The sequence below is a fragment of the Rhinolophus sinicus genome, linkage group LG02, assembly GCF_036562045.2.
Source record: "Rhinolophus sinicus isolate RSC01 linkage group LG02, ASM3656204v1, whole genome shotgun sequence".
Classification (NCBI taxonomy): domain Eukaryota; kingdom Metazoa; phylum Chordata; class Mammalia; order Chiroptera; family Rhinolophidae; genus Rhinolophus; species Rhinolophus sinicus.
This window is the reverse complement of record NC_133752.1, coordinates 138,417,522-138,442,499: the sequence shown is the minus strand read 5'-3', so window position 1 is coordinate 138,442,499 and position 24,978 is coordinate 138,417,522. Positions and strand designations below refer to the sequence as shown.

Genomic DNA, 24,978 nt, shown 5'->3' with positions numbered 1-24,978 from the left:
TTATCAAACCACCCTCCTTTCAGATAATACACAGGTAGTAAAATAAATACAATCAACCATCTCTTAGATTCTCCTGGCATAAATTGTTACCTTGGACAAGTTACCATTTACAAGGCCACGTATATGAGCTTACTCTACTACTATGAAAAGGTGAGGGGTGGGGGTGGGGGTAGAGTAAAAAGTAGCATAACACCAAGAAAGAGCAAAAACCAAAAAAGTTTTGCAGGATTGCATTTTTCTAAAGATTATAGGGGAAATCTATAATTTATTATTTACTAAGGGTGGCTTTTCAAGATTTAGAAAAGGACAAACCACATATGAGATAGAGCTGAGAGATTCCAGGGCAACATCTCAGGACTGTAAGCCAGAATAACCCCAGTGCTGGTCCTCTCATGTGGCTGTGCAACCATAGCCATGGACTTCATGTGGGCAAAAACTAGGAATCTGGCTGTCTCTTCTTTGCATTTTGTGGTACATTAAAAATGTCTTCAAATTCTTTGACACTCCTCCCATTGAGAGATGGGGGTCTTGTATTTCCTCTCCCCTTGGATCTAGCTGGCTCTGTAACTGCTTTGACCAACAGAATATGGGAGAATTAACGGTATACCAGTTCCAGGCCTAACCTTTAAGAGGCCTCCTGAAAGCGAACCACCATGTAACAAGTTGAACTACTCTAAGACTGCCATGTTGTGAGGAAGCCCAAGCTCCTGACCTACAGAACCTTGAGCTTAACAAAATGCTTGTTGTTTCACATCAACTAGTGTGGTTTGTAGCAAGAGATAGAACCAGCAGCTCTCCTTCTTCAGGAAACTTTATTCCTCTTCTGTTCTGTGTTTCTCTCCTTCCTTTTTCCTGTTTGTCTTTTTCCCCTTTATTCCTTGTTATTTTTCCTACACCTACCGCATTAAGATAATCAAGCATTTTGTTTGTTTGTGAATGAAGTGGGATTTTGGTACCGTTTACCCCTTTTGTTCATTATTTTAGAAGAAGCTGAGCTGTGCTTAAAACTTTCTCTCAAAAAATAAAATTAGTCATTATTTTAATGTAGGCATTAATGAATTTTTATCATGGTGCAGAGCCTTTAAGAAAGTGAATTATGAATATGAAATATTGGAAAGAATTTGAGTTTCTAACACAGTGATTAAACACCCTGCAACTAATACCAGGATGCTTTTCTGACTATAAAAGAACGTGCAGTATTAGTTCTGCCTCGTCTCTGAATACTCTCGCCTTGTTAAGCCTGATCCAGTTCAAAGACCCTGGCACTGTTCCTCAAACACCCCACACATGCTTTCATGCCAGGACCTTTGCGTGTGCTGTTTCTTCTGCCTGGAGAATTTCAAGAAATGCACACAACTTGTTCTCTTTCTTATTTCAGGCCTCTGCTTATCAATGTAAACGTCCCTGACCATTACAACATAGGATCCCTGTCCTTCCAGACACTCCCTGTCTCCCTTACCTTGCTTTATTTTTCACCTTAATGCTCATCACCACTTGATATATTGTGGACTTACTCATATATTTGCTCACTATGTTCTCCTAGAATATCAGCTCCATGAGGGCTGAGACTTTGTGTGTGTTGTTCAGTGTCCACTCCCAGCATCTTCAATACTGTTTGGCATATATTTGTAGAATGATCAAGGAGGCATGCTGTGCAGCTGAGATGCAATTAGTTTCATCTGCTGCCAAGCTACTGACAATAAACATATCATTAAGAGAAAAGAACAAGTTATGAAATGGTACGGAAAGTTTATACATATGCTTTGAAAACATGTAATAGTCTTAACTGGATGCATAACTAGGAAAGATTCTCATTTTCAAGACAGATGTAAAATTGGAGGCAGTCCTGCGGCTCTAACATGGGTGACAGAACAGCACAGGGATGACTAAGAGAATGGCCTGGGCTGCGGACGATGGGTGATGCAGGCCAGGAAAGCGAGGCAGAACATGGGCTGAGCCAGACTGGAGGAAGCGATACTTTTCCTAGCCAGTAGCTATTTCTTTCTCTTCCTTACAAACAAAATCCAGATTTCATTAGGGGGAACCATGGACCCAGCCCAAAATACTCAATTTCTTGAACTTCCCTGCAGTTAGTAGAGCATGTGAAAAGTACTGGATAATAAGAACTAAAGTGAGGGTTTCTGAAAAAGCTTTCACTTTTCTGACACAGGTACTACCCTTTCACACCTCCCCCTTCTCCCTGCCTCAGAAGAGTATGAGTCCTAGAGCCCCCACAGTAGCTATCTTGCAACCATGAGGCACCAGCTATGAGACAAAGGCTTTCATGATAGTACGATGAAGTGCAAAGATAGAAAGAACCTGATTCCTAAAGGAATCATGCAGTTACTGCACCATCTTCACACTGCTTTTGCTGGACTTCTCTTTGTTGCAGCCAAACATGATCCTAACAGATAGTTTGAGAGTTTAAAAATTGTTTACTTTCTCTTTCCAACTTACCATTTTTCTGCAATGAGCACTACACTATTAGAAAAAGTAATATGTGTATGTATGTGTGTATACATACTTGAGGATGGTTGTGAGGGGAAAAAATGGTTATTCTAAACCTGAGGCAGGAATTCTTTCATCTGTGCTGGTCCACTCGCTCTCTTACATAAGAAAAAGGAACCAGATCCTGAATTCCTGGACTGGCTGTCCTCCCTGATGTCACCTTGTTTTAAATACAGGGACAACTTCAAATACTTGGTCAGTAGCTAAAGCTGTGATCCCAAATCCCTTTGTAATGACCTGCTCTGGTGAACTGGCCCCTGAATGATCCAGACAGATTCTGGTTCTCTAGCTTAAAAATGTAGGAAAGAGACATACAGAATTGTCTTCTTCTGCTTGGCCTTGTGGTAGCAAAATAAAATGAATTGAAAAAGAAAAGAACATATCTTCTTAGGCTTGGAGCAAAACTGGGCTCATCTGAAACCCCCTCGCCTCCTTTATGCCTAGGCTGAGTCTGACCACTGCCTGCCTGATGTGGGAGAGGTACTTCATGCAGAATCGATTTGTCCAAAAGAAGAGTTTCAGATGATACAGGGGAGGACCCGCTCCTGTAAAACCGTAACATGAAAAAGTAAAGCAATATGTTGTCTTCTCATGGATTGGTAGCTCCCCAAAATAAAACAAAACATAGAGGAAGGGCTGATCAATGCATGCCTGACTTCTCTTTCCCAACTCATCAATCAGACCAAAGTACTCTTTTTTCCATTCGAGGCCCCTGCTTCACTCACTCCTTCCCTCCCACCTAGGAGAAAGTTGGCTGCCCCCCTTACCCTGATGCATCACCAGACAACATCCCTCACATGTCCAAGGCCTGCTTCCTGCAGGAAGCTCACCCCAGAGTGGCATTTTGCTACGGTGGCAGATGCTCCAACTCTCCTTTCCACTCTTCCATGGACAAAGGTTTAATCTCTTCCAGCTGTACCCATTCATTTATATACCTTTTGCATCAATTGGGTCTCAGTCTGAAGATCTTACTCTAGAGAAATACTCTCTGGATTAGGAACATATGAAAAGACATATGGAGTCCCTCCAGCCAGCTCTGACTTCCAGAATTATGGAGAAGAAAGCAGTCTTTTTTTTATATATAATTTTGGAAATAGAAAGTTTACTTTCAGCATCAGGGAAACACCCGAGTTCCCAAATCTGATTCTGCCATTTTTTCAGTCTAAGATTTGACATTTAGTTTAACCAAAGATTCAGTTTCTTTATCCGCAAGAATGGAATGTTATTCATATCATGGCTACCTTGCAGAACACTTTTTGCTAAGTTTTCCCGGAACAATGCCCAACACATGGGAGGTAATCAAGAAATATTGGTTCTCATTTTCTATCTGTAATCCAACGTAAGGAAAGTTTCTCTCAGAGTTTTATGGTAGTCATTTTAAGTCTTCAGGTCCATTTAGCTTTTGGATAAGCTTCCTATCCTGTCAATAGAAATTGCTCATCCTAAGTAAAAAACAAACAAACAAAAAACTACTACTAGTTTTTTCTTTCCAAATCCTCTACTGAAGCCAGGCATAATCCAAAGGTGAAAACACTCCCCCAAATCAACAGTCAACACGGCTGCCTTAGGGACTGTGATTGTTCTTCCAAGCCCCATGTAACCTGGTAGGAAGTGGTGGAGAGAACCACACATCAATTCACTCTGTTCTCAAAGGATAAGAAGTAGCCTAGGTCACACCTCCTCTTTGGAAAGCTTATTTCCAGATTGGCAAGACTTTTTTTACATTCACCATAATCAATTATGATCACTTGTCTGTGAATGGTCAACTAGTAAGTACCTCCATGACTTATTCTTTGGATGCCCAGCTGCTAGCCTAGGGCCAGGAGCAGTGGGCTTTAAGCAATGTTTACTAAATGAATCAACGAATGAATGCATCATCAATCTAGGACCAAATATCTGATTCAAAGGGTGCCTATATAAAGCATGTCATGGAGAACAGTGTTATTACTGTGATTATTTTCTGTAAGTACATTTCATTTAAAATTAACTTCCCCCAATATAACAAAGGGAGAACTCTCTTTGTACAGTAGTTCTGTGTGTAATAGATTTTTGTTTATTGCTACACTCCAAAGATATCTAATCACTCCTATTAGCGATGAATGCCCTAATCACAAGGAAGTCAAGTGAATTTGTGTCCTTAAAACAGTATTTTTCCATAGGTTTACCCAATAATTTCAGAGACATTTTAATTTCATTCTAATCAAGTGGCTTTAGTTTCAGTGTTTGTCATTCTCCCAAAAAGATACATTCAGAATCTTTTTGTAATGTAAATTCTCACCCCCCACCCCCAATTTATGTGTTGTCAAGTTTGGGTTTTAGTATACTGTATTTGACTTTCTTAAAGCAGGGCACACCTGAATAAGCTTTTGGGATAAAAGGAATACCAAAAAAATAAATTGTGAGCAAAACATCTGATATAGTTTTACTTGCAAAGTTCAAATTTTCCGAATGGGATCAAGATGGCATGGCTTGAAATGTGGCTGAAGGGAATAAGAGAAATATGGTAAATGTCTACATATCTGAAAGCATTAGTGGTAAAGGTCTTATACCATATTTCCTGGTGTATTTCTCCTTAGATATTTCCACATATGTACACACACATTGGAGAAAGTAAATAGAGAATTTCTCTGTCTCTTCCCTAGAATCATTACTGTCCCATACATTTTTCTGTTATGCGATAATGGCCACTCTTGCCAGCATTTACTTCTTAAAGTAGATTGTGCTGTGACTTTACCAAACAAGAAAAAGGACTGAATTTAAAAAGCAATGAAATTCTGCTTTCTACTGGGGGAGAAACTGTCCTCAAAGCTCCTGCCTCTGGCCCTCCAAAGGCCTCTCGCTCCACCGTCCAGTTTTGCTTTGTCCTTTCACCCACATAACAAGCCTTTATCTAGCACCTGCTAGGGGCCTGGGCTCTGTGGTAAGTCTGTGTGTGTGTGTGTGGGGGGGGGGAGGGGGGAGGGGATGCTGTCCCTGCCCTCACTGAGCATATAGTCCAAGGAACATTTTGATTAAATTAACCGGTCATATCAGATAATTGAGTCCGTGACAGTATCCAGGTTAGACACTCACCTCAATTAAAACTGATACTTATGGGGCCGGCCCGGTGGCTCCGGTGGTTGGAGCTCTATGCTCCTAACGCCAAAGGCTGCCGGTTCAGTTCCCACATGGGCCAGTGGGCTCTCAACCACAAGGTTGCTGGTTCGATTCTTCGACTCCCTCAAGGGATGGTGGGCTGTGCCCCCTGCAACTAACAACGGCAACTGGACCTGGAGCTGAGCTGTGCCCTCCACGACTAAGATTGAAAGGACAACAGCTTGACTTGGAAAAAGACCTGGAAGTACACACTGTACCCCAATAAAGTCCTGTTCCCCTTCCCCAATTAAAAAATATATATTAAAAAAAACCCTGATACTTATAATTCATCCTATATTTTGTCCATATCTGTCTTTCTAGAATTTTCTTCCTTGTAGCCGCATGAAATAAGGCTTATCTTTCTTCTGCAATAAGTTTCAAGTTTCTAAAAACAGCCACCTTTTCCTTCTGAGTGATCTCTCTTCCATGCTAAGTAGTCCCGGCTCCTTGAACACCTGACATGGCTGAGAATTCTTCAAGACTCTATACTAGTTAGGTTTTCTGACTAGTGACTGAAAACCTAACAATAATGGTTTAAATAAGATGAGAGTGTATTTTCCTGACTGAAATTTCAGGTGGGTGATCTATGACTATAGGCCCTGCGCAGTACCACACACCCAGGCTCCATCTAGCTTACTGCTCTGCTGCACATGGCTTCCATCTCAAGGGCTGAGTGGGAGCACCCAAGTTCTAAGCAGCAGGATAGAGGAGGAGGCAGAGGACCCAAGTGTGCATGCAGGCTATTCCTTCAGAAATGTATCCAGAAACTGCCACTTCTGCTTATATCTCATTGATCCAAACTCAGTTACATGCCTATATCTCCAAGGAAGAGAGATTGGGAAATGCAATGTCTTCTAAGGAGCCATCTACCTTTGGAGGTAAAGTTTGGAGGTACTGTTGCTTTAGAAGAAGGGGTAATGGGCGCTGGAGGCAACCATTTGTATTTAACGTGCCATCCCATTGTCCTCTTTTGTCATTCATGAAGTGTTATGGCCAAAGCTGAGCAGAACTAATACTGCCTTTTAATAAATAAATAAATAAATAAATAAATAAATAAATAAATAAATAAAAGATAACCGCTGTAAAAATATGAATTTTATTGCCTCTATAGGGTCACATAGGGTAGGACTGAGATCGAGAAGTTATTGTTGGGGTCCTGGAAATTGAGGAATATGCCTCGGATCTTCAGGCCATCATAGTCCCTCGTTAGAGTTTCATTATCCAAGTCCATTACAGTCCATGTACAGACAGGAGGCTGTCTTCCTTCCACGCCAGGCTTAGGCATTAGATTCTTTGCAAAAATTAGAATAAAAGTTTTGGTGCCTGGTGCCTGCCTGGTGCCCAGGTTTCCTCAGTGCGTTTCTTTCTAAGATTCTGTTGCCTCCCAAGGGTGCAGTGAAGTCCCCTCCATTCTCTTCCCAGGCTTACAGAACCTACCCCTCCCCAGGGCCAGCCACTTCTACCTTTACTCTCCAAGTTATCCTTTGATTTCCTCAACTCTGGATCAGTCCAGCATCATATCCCCTCAAGGGCCTTAGGGAAAATAACTTTTGCCTTTTTTTAGGAGTCTGTGATAGAAGGAAATCCTGGCAGCCGCCAGTTTTTGTTGCTATTGCTCTGTTTTTGTTGTCTTGTTTTGTATCCTCTTACACAGGTATAAAATATTTATTATTTTCAGATCATTTGGACCATTGTCATGATTACATTGTATTGTTATCGGGAATTGAGTGTCTCTGCTAGTAACATACCTGACTGGAGGGGCAACTATGGAAGCCTGTATTCTCTCACATAAAGGAAGTTCTTGTAGAGGCTCCACGATGTCCTCAGGAACCCAGCGCTTCTTCTCTGCTGCCCTTACCCACGTCAATCAACAATGACAAAATGTGGCTGCTAGAGCTCCAGCCACTACATCTACGTTCCAGGAAGAGAGAAAGGGAAGGGCAAGAGGCAAGAGAGACATTCTCCCCTGCAGGAGTCAATAGCCTTTAAATAGCTATTTTAAAAATTATTTGCAAAGAATTCCATTTATATCTCATTGGCCAAAGCTTTCTTTATGGGAGGCTGGAAAAAATAGTCTTAGCTAGGCACATTGCTGCTCCAAATTAAATCCAGATTTTATTATTAAGGAAGATGGGAAAATGGAAATGGGTAGGCAACATACAGTCTCTGCCTACTGCGTATTATTAACTCATGTGTCTGTCCTGTCTCATACTTACAGAGTTGGATATCGGTACCCAAGTGAAGGACCCTAAACTTTATTTTATAATAAAGGTCTCATTTCAGCTTATGAAACATTTTTTTTAGATTGAACATATTCATTATTCTTCAGAGCTAAATCATCTATAAATGAAATTTAAGTGAGCCAGCTGTTGAAAAGCTCTTTCTGACTTTATACCAGTTGGTGAAATGATGAAGAGATGGTAATAATCTACTTCCAAATATTTTTCTCTGATGCCTTCAGCTTCAAAGATTTCCATCTCTTATTCTATAACTTTGAGATCTTTTTGAACAATCTTTGTTTTTTCTTTTTATAGAGACTTTTTATTGCTAGAGAGATGTAGTTTTTATTTCAAAGAAAACATTTCTAGTTCATCTTCCCCTTCTTTCATTTTTATCAAGTATAAATGGCTATGTCATTAAAGTGTTACCTGCATCACTTCAATACTGCTATGTTTGTATTCTCTTTTTTCAGGCTATCTTGAAATTAAAGGAAGAATTATTTTTGCAGTATAAACTTTGCTTTGACAATTATCAAGTCCCTGCTCCTTTCAGAGGGCTTTGGGGTGATCCAAAATGAGTGTACCATTTCTTCAATTAGAAATTTTAATTTGGCATATAATTCTCTGGGTAGGAAGATTTGTTTAGCAATTTTTTTAAAATTGAGAGTTAAATAATTGTGTCATTGATCTTGTTTCATATTTCAAGGTTTTTAAAGATATGGAAATAATGAAATTGCAACAACAACAACGAAAGGACTATTTTGAACCTTGAAAATAGTACTAAGTAGAGGGTGAAACAGATTGCAATCACTAATTCCAGTCCCTTGCTCTTGAGTCCTTATTCACAAAAATATTCTTTCAGGTCCTTTTCTCTTACAATAGAAATTAATGGCCCTTTGCAACATTTTAAAATCTGTGCACTCTCTGTTGAGGGTAAAGGGGCCCAGCCTTCTCCCTGAGAGGAGGGGAAATTCTTTGCATTCCTTCCTAATGAATCACACACACACACACACACACACACACACACACACACACACACACACGTCCTGTCTTGGCTTCTCAGTGGTTCTTTGGTGGGATGATCTGTTATACAGGCTGAGGTCCCCAGTCATGAGCTCTACCACCTAATTCATTGTGTACATTTGGCACACAGGAAATATTTTCTGTGCCTCAGTTTCCTTGCCTGTTAAATGGGGACAGTGATACCTACTGTGCAGGGTCTTTAGATTTAATGAGAGAATAGGAGAAACATCTAACACGGGAGATCCTCTTTAGGGATGGGATAAGTAAGATGAACTAGTCATCTCTTTTTTACTTTCTATGTTCCATAGTCAAAGTTGAATATCATGCTGCTTTGTAACTATTATATCATAGAAAATATTGAGCTAACTTGGTGTACCTGCACGCAATGATGTATATTTGGCATGCAGTGGCAAAATCAGGAGAAAACATTTATTGAGTGAGTTTCATGTGTCAAACACTGTCCAGATGTTAGCACTTTTATTTCTTTTAATTCTATGAATAGTATTGCCCTAACTGTGAGGAACATGAGGCTCAGAGAAGATAAGTCACAAAGGTAGCAAGTGCAGAGTTGAGAGTTGACATTCTCTGTGTGTTGGAGGCTCGCGCCATGTGGTAGGCAGAATTCTAAGATAGCTCCCAAGATTCCTCTGATGTCCACACTTCATATAATCCCCTCCTCCTGAGTGTGAGTTGGACTTATGAATGTGATGAGATCATCATTCTGGTGATTACTTATGGTGTTGAAGACTCTATCTTGGCAGCAGTCAGGGAGATTCTCTTACTGACTTTGAAGGAGTAAGCTGCCATGTTGTGAGGCTAGGCTGTGAGGGAGTTCTCGAGGATCTCAGAGTGACCCTTGGCCAACGGCTGGGAAGAAATAAGGACCTCAGTCCTACAACCTTGAACTACTAAATTCTGCCAACAATCTATATGAGCTTGGAAGAAGATTCTGAGCGCCAGATGAGAACCATAGCATGGCCCATATCTTGGCTTCAGCCTTGTGAGAGACACTGAGGAGAGAGTCCAGATTTGCCATGTTGGGACTCTGATCTACAGAAACTGATATAATAAATGAGTATTATAAGCTGTTTAACTTGTGAGAATTTATTACAGAGCAATAGAAAACTAATATATATTCTGTCTACGAGGCTCTGCTGGATCCATATTTCAGGAGATAGAAGAGTCAGATTTTATGTGCTGTTCCATCAGCTATTCTCCCAGAGACCTGAGTCCATTCATTTTTTACAGAGGAGCCAATCATACTTGAGTTTTCTACTTAACCAAGTAGCTGTGAAGCTTGTCTGAAATGGTGGACGTGAATATTCTTTGTCAGATACAAAGTGCTATCTAAAGGTAATATTCACAGTATTTAACAACCAGTTCAATATGGGAAGCAACAAATCAGAAAGGATGATGGCCATAAGCAATACGATCACACTGGTGCATGCTTAGAAATAGTCCTTGTAGGGTAGATGGAAAAGGTATTTCCAAGTTCAAAGGTCAAGGGATGGGACAATGTCAGGCAGGAGGGAGGTTGAGCTCATAAAGGAGGCACCTCCATTCAGCAACTCTCCTGTTTTGCATGTCTTGTAGTTTTGCTTTCACATTATTTTCTTTAAAGTCTCTCTACATTTTCAACACCCACCATGTCAACAATCATATGCCTTCTCAAATTTATGGAAAAGATACTACTTTTAGAGAATGAGCATTCTTTACCCTCTCCCCACTTCTGAGAAACAACGGTGTCATTAACTCTTCCCTGAGTCTGGTTGAGCAAAACAAAACGGAAAGATTATCTAAAACTCAAATATATACTATTGAATGAGAAATGAGAGTTTGTTTCTTTTACAGTGTCATTCACGTTTATTCAATTTGACTGTATAGATGCAAATTTTGACCTTCAAGTTCTACCTTTTTCCTATAGCTATGTTGCTTTTTTCCTGCAAGTATTATTTTCCTAGACTCAAGCTTCCCAAAATGTCTCAGTTGCTTTAGTGGCCTTATTGTGCAGTGGCATATTTAAAAGTCATTATTTTCACCATCTATTAAATGTAGCCCAGAACAGTTTAAAAAATTGGGTGAGGCATTTTTGCAAAAGCAGTTATGATGTGAACTGCCAAGGAATGTGCAGCTGCAGGAGCTTCCCTCTCTAATCTCAGATTTTTACTTGAAAATGTATTAAGGGTGGATACCTGTGAAGAGGAATCAATTTGATCTCTCAAGAACTGCAAGCATTGGAGAGAGAGATACACTTTGTTTGAGCATGCAGAATCTATTGATTCTGGGAAATGTTAGCACTTACAAAGTGGCCCTTTTGTATTGAAATGAACTGGCTTACCTTGGACCACACCTGCTATCTTGCTAGTTCTTTACATCTTTGAAGAGCATATGCCAAGCAACGGTGTACTGGTAAATGTTAAACAAGATGGAGGAGAGTGGCACCTGATTTGTTACATTTGCCAGTGTCCTTGGTGTAAATATTTCTACGATAGCTGATTTCGAGCTACCAAAGTGCGGTCAATGAAGCAGAGTTGGGAAGAAATGTGCAGTGGCACACCATAACATAATTACAGTTTTTTAAATTAAAGTTTATTGGGGTGACAATTGTTAGTAAAGTTACATAGATTTCAGGTGTACAATTCTGTAATACATCATCTATATATCACATTGTGTGTTCACCACCCAGAGTCAGTTCTCTTTCCATCACCATATATTGGATCCCCTTTACCCTCATCTACCACCCCCCAACTTCCTTACCCTCTGGTAACCACTAGATTATTGTCTGTGTCTATGAGTTTTTGTTTCTTCATTTGTTTGTCTTGTTCTTTTGTGTGTTTTTTTCAGTTTTATATCCCACATATCAGTGAAATCATATGGTTCTCAGTTTTTTCTGTCTGACTTATTTTGCTCAGCATAATAATCTCAAGATCCACCCATGTTGTCGCAAATAATACTATCTCATCTTTTCTTACGGCAGAATAGTATTCCATTGTGTATATATACCACAACATTTTCACCCAATCATTTATCGAAGGATACTTTGGTGGTTTCCATGTCTTGGCCACCGTAAATAAAGCTGCAATGAACACTGGAGCACATATATCTTTACAGATAAATGTTTTCGATTTTTGGGGTAGGAACCCAGGAGAGGGATTGCTGGGTCGTATGGTAATTCTATTTTTAATTTTTTGAGGAACATCCACACTGCCTTCCATAGTGGTTGCACCAATCTGCATTCTCACCAACAGTGTATGAGGGTTCCTTTTTCTCCACAGCCTCTCCAACACTTGTTATTATTTGTCTTGTTCATGATAGTCATTCTAACTGGGGTGAGCTGATATCTCATAACATCTTTACCATACAGATATAAAAGACAATCTCAAGAACAGAGATAATAGTAAAATGATGTTAAATAATTAGGAAGTGATGATCTTTGAGCATATGTTACTTTTTATAAATATATAACTTATTTAATTGTAACTGTACATCATTTAAGTTTTAATAATGGCCTTGGTTAACAACAGGCACCAGCATACCACCGAGACTGAGTCAAGAGGATTGACTAAGTAATTGGATGATAACACTGGGGTCATTCTGCTTCAGTTTTGGTGGAGGCACCAAAGTCCAAGAATAAGGCAGTTTGTTCCAAGTACCCCAAATTAAAATATGAGGTGTTAAGCCACCTATGTGGGACTTGCAAAGAGAGTGACCCCAAGTTGGCTCTGCCAGCATCACCTCCTTCTAGTTGAGCTGGAAGAGGTGGGGAGAGAATTTCTTGGAAAAATTGTTAGATTGTACTTTAACACAAATAATAGGGACTTCAAAGGGACATCTCATCAAACTTATAAATATTCCTTCTTGGAGTTTGGAATTGTAAAGACTGGCGTCTGGTACCCACTAAGAAAAGTAAATAAATGCTGTGGCTATGGCCACACCACTATTTCTGGTCACAGAGTAAGGAGGGCTGCAATGGGACAAACTCCACTTCCAGTGATGGTGGGAAAAAGTGAGTGTTTACTGGAGCTTAGATGTAGTCCATGTGAAAGGGAGACAGCCTGGGGTTACCTTAGAAGGAATCTTACCCAATAAGCTAAGTGATTACCTGAAGGGATGATGTGACCCTAACAGAGGAGTATGTGCCCAAAAGCCCCCCAAGGGGGCAGTGTTAATAGATAGCTGGCTATGTTAAGGTGGTGGCAGTCAGATGTCTCTGGCCAACGATTACTGATGAACCACCAATAGGCTTGCTTAAGAGAAAGAATCAACTTTAAGCATCTGCCTTCCCAGGGCCACCAATGTATCATGTCATAGCTCTTTCTTTCATCTTTTCTAATCCTTGACCCAACCCTACAAGCATCAGAAACAACAGCTAGAGGAAAAAAGAGGGGAGAAGTTAAGTGAGGAAGGAGGCTAAAAACAGTGATGCCCATGCCCAACTAAATTCTACATGGAAAGCTTTAAATTGGATAAAAATAATTATTACAGTAAACTGGACGATAGTCATGTGATTACAGACTGGATCATTTTAAATGCAAAAATGAAGGTACCGTTCATTTCTTATCCAAGAGCAATGGAAAAAGCTTGACAATATTTCATCTGAGGGAAAGGATCCAGAAATTAAATTTAAAGGGTAGTGGAAGAACAAAGCTAGCAGTTTGGTTTCTCCTTATAACCTATGAATGTGAAATTAGTTAACCAATTACACCTGAATTTTTTGAAGACTTTCTGACTACATTAAGATCTTTAATACTCTAACCAATTGCTACTAAAAGAATGATGAAGTTAAGTCATATTCATCAGTCTGTGGTCTTTTGGAGGACAAATGACAGTAAAAACTTAGAATAATGTTTAGAATTAAATATTAAGGTACTCCACAAAGAACTGGGTACCAAGGTAGTCATCCTCAATTCTAATTGGTAAACATAAGTCCCAAAAAGATAATAGGAAAAGATAAGCTGACTTATAAAAGTTAGAAGGAATATAATTTTCCATAGGCTGCCTAAACACTAACACAATGAAGAGTTAAAAAGTGAAAATAAAAAATACGTAATTATTTTCAATTACAGAACACTAAACAGATTCCTTCTGAATTGCCTCTAAGTTACTTTTTGTTTGGACTTTACAGAATACACAACCAGAGAATTCTTGTTAAAAGGAATTTCAACTTTTAGCTACTCAGTTTCATGAATGTAAATGTAATGGTAGAGTGGAGGAGTTACTTGGGGGATGGGCTGGGAGCAAGTATATAAGCAACCAGGTTCTATGAAACAGCCTTATGTCTGTTCCACTCACTAGCAGAAATTATATTTGCAGCAATGACTAACCTTAGAAAATTCTGCAAGGTACTGAGCAAAGAGGCCACACACACTCTCTTCCCAGGAGAGGTATGTTTCCAAGCTAAAGCCTTTACTCAGACCATGTTGTCTAAAAAAAGGTGCATGTTGGTAATAACAATCATGCAATGACAGAAGCAAAAAGAGTAAGGAGGAAAAGTGATGTAAAAATACTGTAAGCCCCTTTCAATTTGCAAATGTTACACTCTTTGACTAGCATGCAAACTGAAATGCCCATGGGGACTAGGAATGATGAAAAAAAAAAGAAAAAGAAACACAGGCAGTTATGAGAGAAGACTACAGAGCAAATGCTATAATAAATACCAATTGACACTCTGCTTCAGTGTCAGGGAGTGGGGAGGAATGGGAGGAGTGTGGTGACATGGTGACTATGCCACAGTCAGCTGTTGTTGACTGTGCCACATGAGTAAGTGGCTTCTGCAGCCAAAACATCCAATACTTGTAATGCTCTGATATTTGAAATGTTACCAACGAATTTTAAAAGTTGAAACAGTGTGTTTACTTTTCTGCAGTCAAGATGGCAGAGTAGGTAAATGTTGTGCTTGCTTCATCTTATGACCACATCAAAATTATAACTAAACTACAGAAAAACCATAATTTAGAATTTCTTGGTGTGTAGCTGAACTAAGGACAAACAGAAGAAGCTACATTGAAACTGGTAGGAGAGGTGAAAATGTGGAAGGGACTGGTCCCACACCCACATGAAGCAGTTAAAAATTGGGAGAGAGCTCTTGGCTGCAGAGGTTCTCTCTGAAGAGTGAGGGATCCCACCTCTACATCAGGGTTCCAGTGCCAGCAAGAGAAGTCCCCATGACTTCTGGCTGTGAAAACCAGCTGGGATTGTGGCTGAGTGAGATGGAAGGCTGCTGGAGTCCCAAGCATCCTCTTAAAGGGCCTGAACATGGACTTACTCACTGACGGACTCACTTGCTCTGAGCCCCAGTACTGAGGCTGCAGCTTAAACGACACCAGGGACATATAGGGAGGAACCGAATTGTTTGGCTCCAGGATGAGGGCTGGAGGGGACAGCTTTCTCCCAGAAATAAATCCTGGCAGAGCCATTGTTCCTTTTGAGCCCTCCAGCTGACCCAGCATGCAGACTCAAGAGAGTGCCATATATGAGTATCCATCAATCTGGCTAACACTGTTGGTCCCACCCTGGTGATTCCCTGAGCACCCTCCCCACCCAACTTGCAGGCCCACCCAAGTCATTCCAGTGTCTTTTCCGTACAAATGGCCTATCTTGGCTCATGCTGAGAACGCTCTTAAAATCTCTGAAAGGTTCACAAACTCCAAACAAGCAGCATTTGGCCTTGGCATGCCCTGTACCTCTTGTTAAGCAGCGCCAAGACTGGGACTAGCAGCAGCCAGCCTCTGTTCCCAGCGTAGCCTCTCCCAGGCACCTCCAAGTCCGGAACAAGTGACATCCATTTGCAGATCATTTTGTAACTCATACCAAGTGGCCCTAGGCATGTCATAGGCAGCGGCTGAACTTGGTCCGCAGCAGAGTCCCTCCAAAGAGGCCCCAGAACCAACACACCCAGTGGCCACCTTCAGACCATACCAGAGCACCATCCAACCACCTCCACAAATGACACACCCAAAGGGCACACTGGGCAGGCATCAGAGCCCTGCTAAAGCTAATTCAGCTCTGTAGGTTCAGCCCCTACACAACAGCTTCTCCACTGTAGTCATGGCCAGTCCTCACAACCAATCAGCCTGAGGGTCAATCCCTCTTATTGATGTGCCAACAGCAATCAAGGCACTACTACATCAGGAGAACACACACAATCCACACTTGGAACACTCGGTTTAGGTGACCAGGGAGACTAAGCCACTGGACCCCACAGGACAAATAAGGTCACTCTATTAAGACTGGGAGACATAGCAGTGCTACATAATACATAGAAACAAACACAGGAGGCAGCCAAAATAAGGAGACAAAGAAACATGTCCCAAATGAAAGAACAGAACAAAGCTCCAAATAATAATAATAATAATAATAATAACAACAATAATAATAATAATAATAATAAAAGAACTAAACAAACTAGAGACAAGTCAAGTCATCTACCACAGTTCAAATCACTGGTTAAAAAGATGCTCAGTGATCTCAGTGAGAATTTCAATAAAGAAATAGGAAACATAAAAAAGAATCAGTCAGAACTGAAGACTACAATAACTGAAATGAAGAATCACTAGAGGGAATCAACAGTAGATTAGATGAAGGATAGATTCAAATCACTGATTTGGAAGATATTATAGCAGAAAACACCCAATCAGAACAGGGAAAAAAATGAAGATAGTTTAAGAGACCTCTAAGAAAACATTAAGCATAACAACATTTGGGTCATAGGGATACCAAAAGCAAAAGAAAGAGAGCAAAAAATTGAAAAACTATTTGAAGAAATAATAATGGAAAATCTCCCTAACCTGCTGAAGAAAATAGACACACAAGCCCAGGAAGTGCAGAGAGTCCCAAACAAGATGAACTCAAAAAGGCCCACATCAAGACACATCATAATTAAAATGCCAAAGGTTAAAGATGAAGAGAGAATCTTAAAAGCAGCAGGAGAGAAGCAATTAGTTACTTACAAGGCAGCTCCCATAAGACTGTCAGCTGATTTCTCAACAGAAACTTTGCAGGACTAAGGGATTGACAGGAAATACTCAAAATGATGAAAAACAAGGACTTACAACCAAGATTACTCTACCCAGCAAAGCTATCATTTAGAATCAAAGGACAGATAAAGCTTTTTCCCAGACAAGTAAAAGCTAAAGGAGTTCATAACCACCAAACCAGTATTACAAGAAATGGAAAAGGGACTTCTTTAAGAAGAAGAAGAAGAAAGATTAAAAATATAAATAATACAATGACAATAGCTACATATCTATCAACAATTACTTTAAATGTAATTGGATTGAATGCTCCAATCAAAAGACATAGGGAGGCTGAATGGATAAGAAAACAAGACCCTTACATATGCTCCTTACAAGAGACTCACTTCAGACTGAAAGACACACAATCTGAAAGTAAAGGGACAGAAAAAGATATTTTATGAAAATGGAAATGAAGAGGTGACATGATAGGAATGGCGGCAGTGGGGCACACTTTTTGAGTTCTCCTCCAGATCTTATCACAAATGGGACATCTATAACCCATCAAAAGACTCCCTGCTCATCACGCAGAACAGCTAAGAGACTCATGCAAGGATTACTTGAAGGTGGGCAAATTGGGCAAGTAGGGGAAGAGGGAAGGGAGCGGAATGGAGACAAGGCCCGCATCTGTGGCTGTGGAAACGCGGCCGGCATCCACAGCTGAGGAGACACAGGGGATCCCAGGACAGAACAGAGAACACAAATGCCAGGAGGTGGGCTTTTTCCCTGTGTCCTACAGCTGATTTCTCCTGTCGAGGGGGCAGCATATTTAGCATTTGAGGCAATAATCTCAGCTGAGACCTCCAGTTGGGCTCTACCTCAGACAAAGTACACAAACTCCATACCTGGTCCACTCCCCCTGCTCTTCCAATCCTACCCCCACCCCACCCTTCCAGAAATTTAAACTGGCCCCTGAACTGAGGAGTAGTGTCAGATTACAGAGGAGCCTTAGTGCTCAGGCTCTGGGAAGACCAGCGCACTGCTCTGACCCAAGGAAGAGGCTGGGAAGAGTGTGATTTTTGCTAGGCTGGGAGAGAGAAGACCCCTCCATCCCCAGCCCCCACCCTTTCTGGCCTGCCTAGGGCAGGGCAATTACAACTGCGGAGGCACTCCCAGGGATCAGCAGTAGGCAGCAGATGCAGCTCTGGGTTTTCAGCAGCTCAGAAATCTTCCACCCGCCACACACACACACACACACACACACACACACACACACACAGAAGAAGTGCTCTAAGACTCAGGAGAACTGGACACAGGGCTGGTGGTGCTACTCTCAGTGCGCATATGTGCAGGCAAGGGCAGAAACTGCACTGACTTTGTAGAAACTACCATCCAGACCCCTCAGCCCCACTCATCTAAATCTGCAGTCCCAACATCACTCTGGGCACCAGGTGACCGGCTCTGCCTGCACAATACACAGATAACTCTTTGGTACAGCAGAGGACAACCTGGAGATTACTTGGTGGGCTTAAGCCAAGACTGGCGCTGCTTTTTGTTTTGTTTTGTTTTGTCTTTATATCTTTGATATCTTTGCCTGTGTTGAGTGGGGGTTGTCGGTTGTTTTTACATGTGAATGTATTTGATTTTTTCTTTGTTGTTGTTGTTGTTGTGCTTGGTGATTTGCTTTGTTCTGAAATTGCCCTACCAGGGCCCAGTTTAAGAGGCACAAGATTCAACACACCCAGAGGCCAACTCCAGACCAAACCAGAGTACTACTGGGTTTGACCTACAAGTGACAGAGGGAATTCTCTACAGGCACAAAAACCCATAGAGGCCAAACCACATTTAAGTGGTTAAACCTCACGCAGCAGAACACCCTGCGGTGAGCAGAGCCAAGTCTCACAACTAGTCAGCCTAGGAGTTAACACCACCTACTCACAAGTGAAAAGCAATTAAAGATCTTCTTTAACAAGACAATATACACAACACAAGAGTCACCTTTGGAGCACATGCAGAGGAGAAGAACGAAGTAGTGCAAGTCAAATATAAAGGACACATACTACATAAGATAACCCAGCAAGAACTAAGAACTCTAGGGGATCTACCTAATACATCGAAGCAAACACAGAGAGTCAGCCAGAATGGGGAAACAAAGAAACATGTCCCAAATAAAAGAACAGAAGAAACCTCCAGAAATGGAACCAAATGAAACAGAGGTAACCAACCTATCAGAGACAGAGTTCAGAACACTGATGATAAGAATGTTTAAGGAGCTTAGAGACGACATAAAGAAGGATAAAGAAATCATAATGAACAACCAGTTAGAAATAAAGAACACAATTACTGAAATAAAGAACTCACTTGAAAGAATTAACAGCAAGTTAGATGAAGCAGAGGATCGAATCAGCGACTTAGAAGACAAGTTATCAGAGATCACCCAAACTGAACAACAGAAAGAAAAAAGAATATAAAACAATGAAGATTGTTTAAGAGACCTCTGGGATAACCTCAAGCGCAACATGTGCATCATAGGAATACTAGAAGGTGAAGAGAGGAAGCAAGGGTTTGAGAACATATTTGAAGTAATAATGTCTGAAAACTTCCCTAACCTGATGAAGGAAGCCAACATACAAGCCCAGGAAGTGCAGAGAGTTCCAACCAGGATAAACCCAAACAGGTCCACACCAAGATACAGTACAGTTAAAATGGCAAAGGTTAAAGACAGAGAATCCTAAAAGCAGCAAGAGAAAGACAGAGGGTTACATACAAGGGAACTCCCATAAGACTATCAAATGACTTTTCTACAGAAACATTGAAGGCCAGGAGGGAGTGGCAGGAGATACTCAAAGTGATGGAAAACAAAGGCCTACAACCTAGATTGCTTTATCCAGCAAGGCTATCATTTAAAGTTGATGGAGAGATAAAGAGCTTCCCAGAAAAGAATAAGCTAAAGGAATTTATTACCACCAAGCCAGCATTGCAAGAAATACTAAAAGGACTTCTGTAAATAGAAGAAAGATGAAAACAATCTAACTACAAATTTAAAAATGGCAATAACTATGTACCTATCAATAATCACTTTAAATGTAAATGGATTAAATGCTCCAATCAAGAGACATAGGGTGGCTGAGTGGATAAGAAAGCAAGACCCTTGTATATGCTGTATACAAGAGACTCACCTCAGATCAAAAGACACACACAGGCTGAAAGTGAAGGGTTGGAGTAAGATATTTCATGCAAATGGAAATGAGAAAAAAGCTGGAGCTGCAATACTTATATCTGACAAAATAGACTTTAAAATCAAGAACATATTAAAAGACAAAGATGGGCACTATATAATAATAAAGGGATCGATCTGACAAGAGGACATAACCCTAGTAAACATCTATGCACCCAACATAGGAGCACCTAAATATATAAAACAGATATTGACTGACATAAAGACAGAGATCAACAGTAACACTATCATAGTAGGGGACTTCAATACACCTCTGACAACAAGGGACAGGTCTTCCAGACAGAAAATCAATATGGAAACAACAGCCTTAAATGACACATTGGACCACTTGGGTTTAATCGATATTTTCAGAGCATTTCACCCCAAAGCTGCAGAATACATGCTCTTCTCAAGCGCACATGGAACATTTTCCAAGATAGACCATATATTAGGCCACAAAACAAGTCTTGATAAATTTAAGAAAATTGAAATCATACCAATTGTCTTCTCTGACCACAGTGCTATGAAATTAGAAATGAACTACAGGAAAAAAACTGGAAGACACACCAATTCATGGAGGCTGAATAACATGTTACTAAATAATGAATGGGTCAAGCAGGAGATCAAGGAAGAAATCAAAAGATATTTCGAGACAAACGAAAATGAATACACGACGCAAAATCTATAGGATGCCGCGAAAGCAGTCCTAAAAGGGAAATTCATAGCATTGCAGGCCTACCTAAAGAAACAAGAAAAATCACTAATCAACAGTTTATCTTCACACTTAAGGCATCTAGAAAAAGAACAGCCAAATAAGGGAGTACAAGGAAGGAGATAATAAAGATCAGAGCGGAAATAAGTGAAATAGAAACCAGAAAAACAATACGAAAGATCAATGAATCCAAGAGTTGATTCTTAGAGAAGATAAACAAAATTGACAAACCTTTAGCCAGACTCATTAAAAAAAAGAGAGAGAGAGGACCCAGATTAATAAAATCAGAAATGAAAAAGGAAAAGTGACAACAGACACCTCAGAAATACAAAAATTTTTAAAAAATTACTATGAGCAACTATATGCCAACAAATTTGACAATCTGGAAGAAATGGACAATTTTCTAGAGGCATACAACCTTCCAAGGCTAACTCAAGAAGAAACAGAAAACCTGAATAGACTGACTACCACCAGGGAAATTGAATCAATAATCAACAATCTCCCAACAAACAAAAGCCCTGGACCAGATGGCTTCACAGGTGAATTTTACGAAACATTCAAAAAAGAATTATCACCTATTCTCCTCAAGCTCTTCCAAAAACTCCAGAAGGAGGGAAGGCTCCCAAACACTTTTTACGAAGCCACTATCACCCTGATTCCAAAATCAGACAAAGACACCACAAAAAAAGAAAACTACAGGCTGATATCTCTAATGAACATAGATGCAAAAATCCTCAACAAAATATTAGCGAACAGAATTCAGCAATACATTAAAAAGATCATACACCATAATCAAGTGGGATTCATCCCTGGTATGCAAGGCTGGTTCAACATCCGCAAATCAATTAATGTGATACACCACATTAACAAAATGAAAAATAAAAACCACATGATCATATCAATAGATGCAGAAAAAGCATTTGATACAATCCAGCAGCCATTTATGATAAAAACCTTTAAGAAAGTGGGAATAGAGGGATCATATCTCAACATAATAAAGGCCATATATGATAAACCCACAGCTAACATCATACTCAGTGGGGAAAAGCTAAAATCATTCCATTTAAGATCAGGAACAAGGCAAGGTTGCCCACTTTCTCCACTTCTATTCCATGTAGTGCTGGAAGTTCTAGCCACAGCAATAAGACAAGAAAAAGAAATAAAAAGCATCCAAATCGGTAAGGAGGAAGTAAAATTGTCATTATATGCAGATGATATGATAATATATAGAGAACCCTAAAGACTCCACCAAGAAACTATTAGAGCTGATAGATGAATTTAGTAAAGTAGCAGGATACAAAATTAATATTCAGAAATCAGTTGCATTTGTATATACCAATAATAAAACATCAGAAGGAGAAATTAAAAAAACAATCCCATTTACAATTGCTTCAAAGACTATAAAATACCTGGGAATAAATTTAACCAAAGAAGTAAAAGATCTGTACTCAGAAAATTATAAGACACTGAAGAAAGAAATGAAAGAAGATACAAATAGATGGAAACATATACCATGTTCAGGATAGGAAGAATTAATATAGTTAAAATGTCCATACTGCCTAAGACAATATACATATTCAACGCAATTCCTATCAAACTACCAAAGACGTTTTTCACAGAAATAGAACAGATAATCCTAAAATTTATATGGGACCATAAAAGACCCCGGATAGCCTCAGCAATCCTGAGAAATAAGAACAAAGTGGGAGGTATAACAATACCTGACATCAAATTATACTACAAGGCTACAGTAATCAAAACAGCATGGTACTGGCATAAAAACAGACACATAGATCAATGGAACAGAATAGAGAGTCCAGAAATAAATCCATGCCTATATGGCCATTTAATCTACAACAATGGAAGCAAGAATGTATGGTGGGGTAAAGATAGTCTATTCAATAAATGGTGCTGGGAAACCTGGACAGACACATGCAAAAAAATGAAGCTAGACCACTTCCTTACACCACATAAAAAAATAAATTCAAAATGGCTTAAAGATTTAAATGTAAGATCTGAAACCATAAAATTCCTAGAAGAAAATATAGGAAGAAACTTCACAGACATTACCCGGAATAAGATTTTTCTGATATATCCCCTCGCTCAAGGGAAGTAAGAGAAAAAATAAACATGTGGGATTACATCAAACTAAAAAGTTTTTTCACAGCAAAGGAAACCATCAATAAAACAAAAAGGGACCCTACTGAATGGGAGAAGATATTTGCCAATGATATATCTGATAAGGGGTTAATATCACAAATTTATAAAAAAACTCACTAAACTCAACTCCAAAAAAACAAACAACCCAATTAAAAAATGGGCAGAGCCATTCTGACTGGTGTGAAGTGATATCTCATTGTGGTTTTTATTTGCATTTCTCTGATGATTAGTGATGTTGAACATTTTTTCATATGTCTATTTGCCATTTGTATGTCCTCTTTGGAGAAATGTCTCTCCAGGTCCTCTGCCCATTTTTCAATTGGGTGGTTTGGTTTTTTGTTGTTGAGTTTCATGAGTTCCTTGTATATTTTGGATATTAGCCCCTTATCGGAGGCACTGTTTGCAAAAATCTCCCATTCAGTTGGTTGCCTCTTTATTTTGTCGATGGTTTCTTTTGCTGTGCAGAAGCTTTTAAGTTTCATATAGTCCCGTTTGTTTATTTTAGCTTTTACTTCCATTGCCTTTGGAGTCAAATTCATAAAATGCATTTGAACCCAAGGTCTGTAAGTTTAGTACCTATGTTTTCTTCTATGCAGTTTATTGTGTCAGGTCTTATGCTTAAGTCTTTGATCCATTTTGAATTAATTTTGGTACATGGTGACAGATAGCAGTCCAGTTTCATTCTTTTGCACGAGGGTAAGGGGGATCAAATATATGGTGATGGAAGGAGAACTGACTCTGGTGGTGAACACACAATGGGATTTATAGATGATGTAATACAGAATTATACACCTGAAATCTATGTAATTTTACTAACAATTGTCACCCCAATAAATTTAAAAAAAAATGGGCAGAAGACATGAAGAGACATTTTTCTAAAAAGGATACACAGATGGCAAACAGACATATGAAAAAATGCTCAAACTCACTAATCATTAGAGAAATGCAAATAAAAACCACAATGAGATACCACCTCACCCCAGTCAAAATGGCTATCATCAATAAATCAACAAACAACAAGTGCTGGCGTGGATGTGGAGAAAAGGGAACCCTTGTGCACTGTTGGTGGGATTGCAGATTGGTGCAGCCACTATGGAAAACAGTATGGAGGTGTCTCAAAAATCTGAAAATGGAACTACCTTATGATCCAGCAATTCCACTCCTAGGTAGCTATCTGGAGAAATACAAAACTCTAATTCAAAAAACTTTATGTACTCCTATGTTTATTGCAGCACTATACACAATAGCCAAGACATGGAAACAACCTAAATGCCCATCGGTAAATGACTGGATTAAGAAACTGTGGTACATTTATACAATGGGGTATTACGCAGCCATAAAGAAGAAAGAAATCTCACTACTTGCAACAACATGGATGGACCTAGAGAACATTATGTTAAGTGAAATAAGTCAGACAGAGAAAGACAAATACCATATGATCTCACTTATATGTAGAATCTAAAGAAAAGAATAAGTGAATGAACTAATCAGAAACAGTTTTGGAGACATAGAGGAAAAACTGAGGGTTGCTAGATGGCGGGGGTGGGGATAAGGGGGAAGGTGAGGGGATTAGAAAACAGTCAGTAACCACAAGATGGCCACAAGATTTTGAAAATTAATTTGGGGAATGTAATCAATAATGTAAAGATTTTGTAGGGTATCCGATGGACACTTGTCTCATTAGGGAGACCGCCTCAGGGATGATGCAGATGCCTGATCACTGCACTGTACACCTGAAGCTGAAGCTGAACAATAATGAATGTCAACTACATGTTTGTATATATATATTTACAAGAAGCGGAGTACAGCATTAGGAATAGAGACAGTGGAAATGTAATAGCTGTGTGCGATTTCAGAGGGATAGTGGATGGGGCGAGGGGGATTCACACAGTGTGAGGGATATAAAAGATAAACGTCTAAGTATTACTTTGTCTTGTGCACCTGAAACTAATAAAAAAATAATTTAAAAAAACCATAATAGAAAGGATACATAAATCCAAAAGATGGCTCTTTTAAAAGAGCAATAAGCTAGATAAAATCCAATTAAACAAA

General features: G+C 39.7%; 1 long non-coding RNA gene across 1 annotated transcript in view; it reads right to left on the bottom strand.

Moving 5' to 3' along the window:
• The window catches only part of LOC109447781 (uncharacterized), a 424,051-nt gene that overhangs the window by 174,920 nt on the left and 224,153 nt on the right, over nt 1-24,978 (bottom strand). The window lies entirely within an intron of this gene.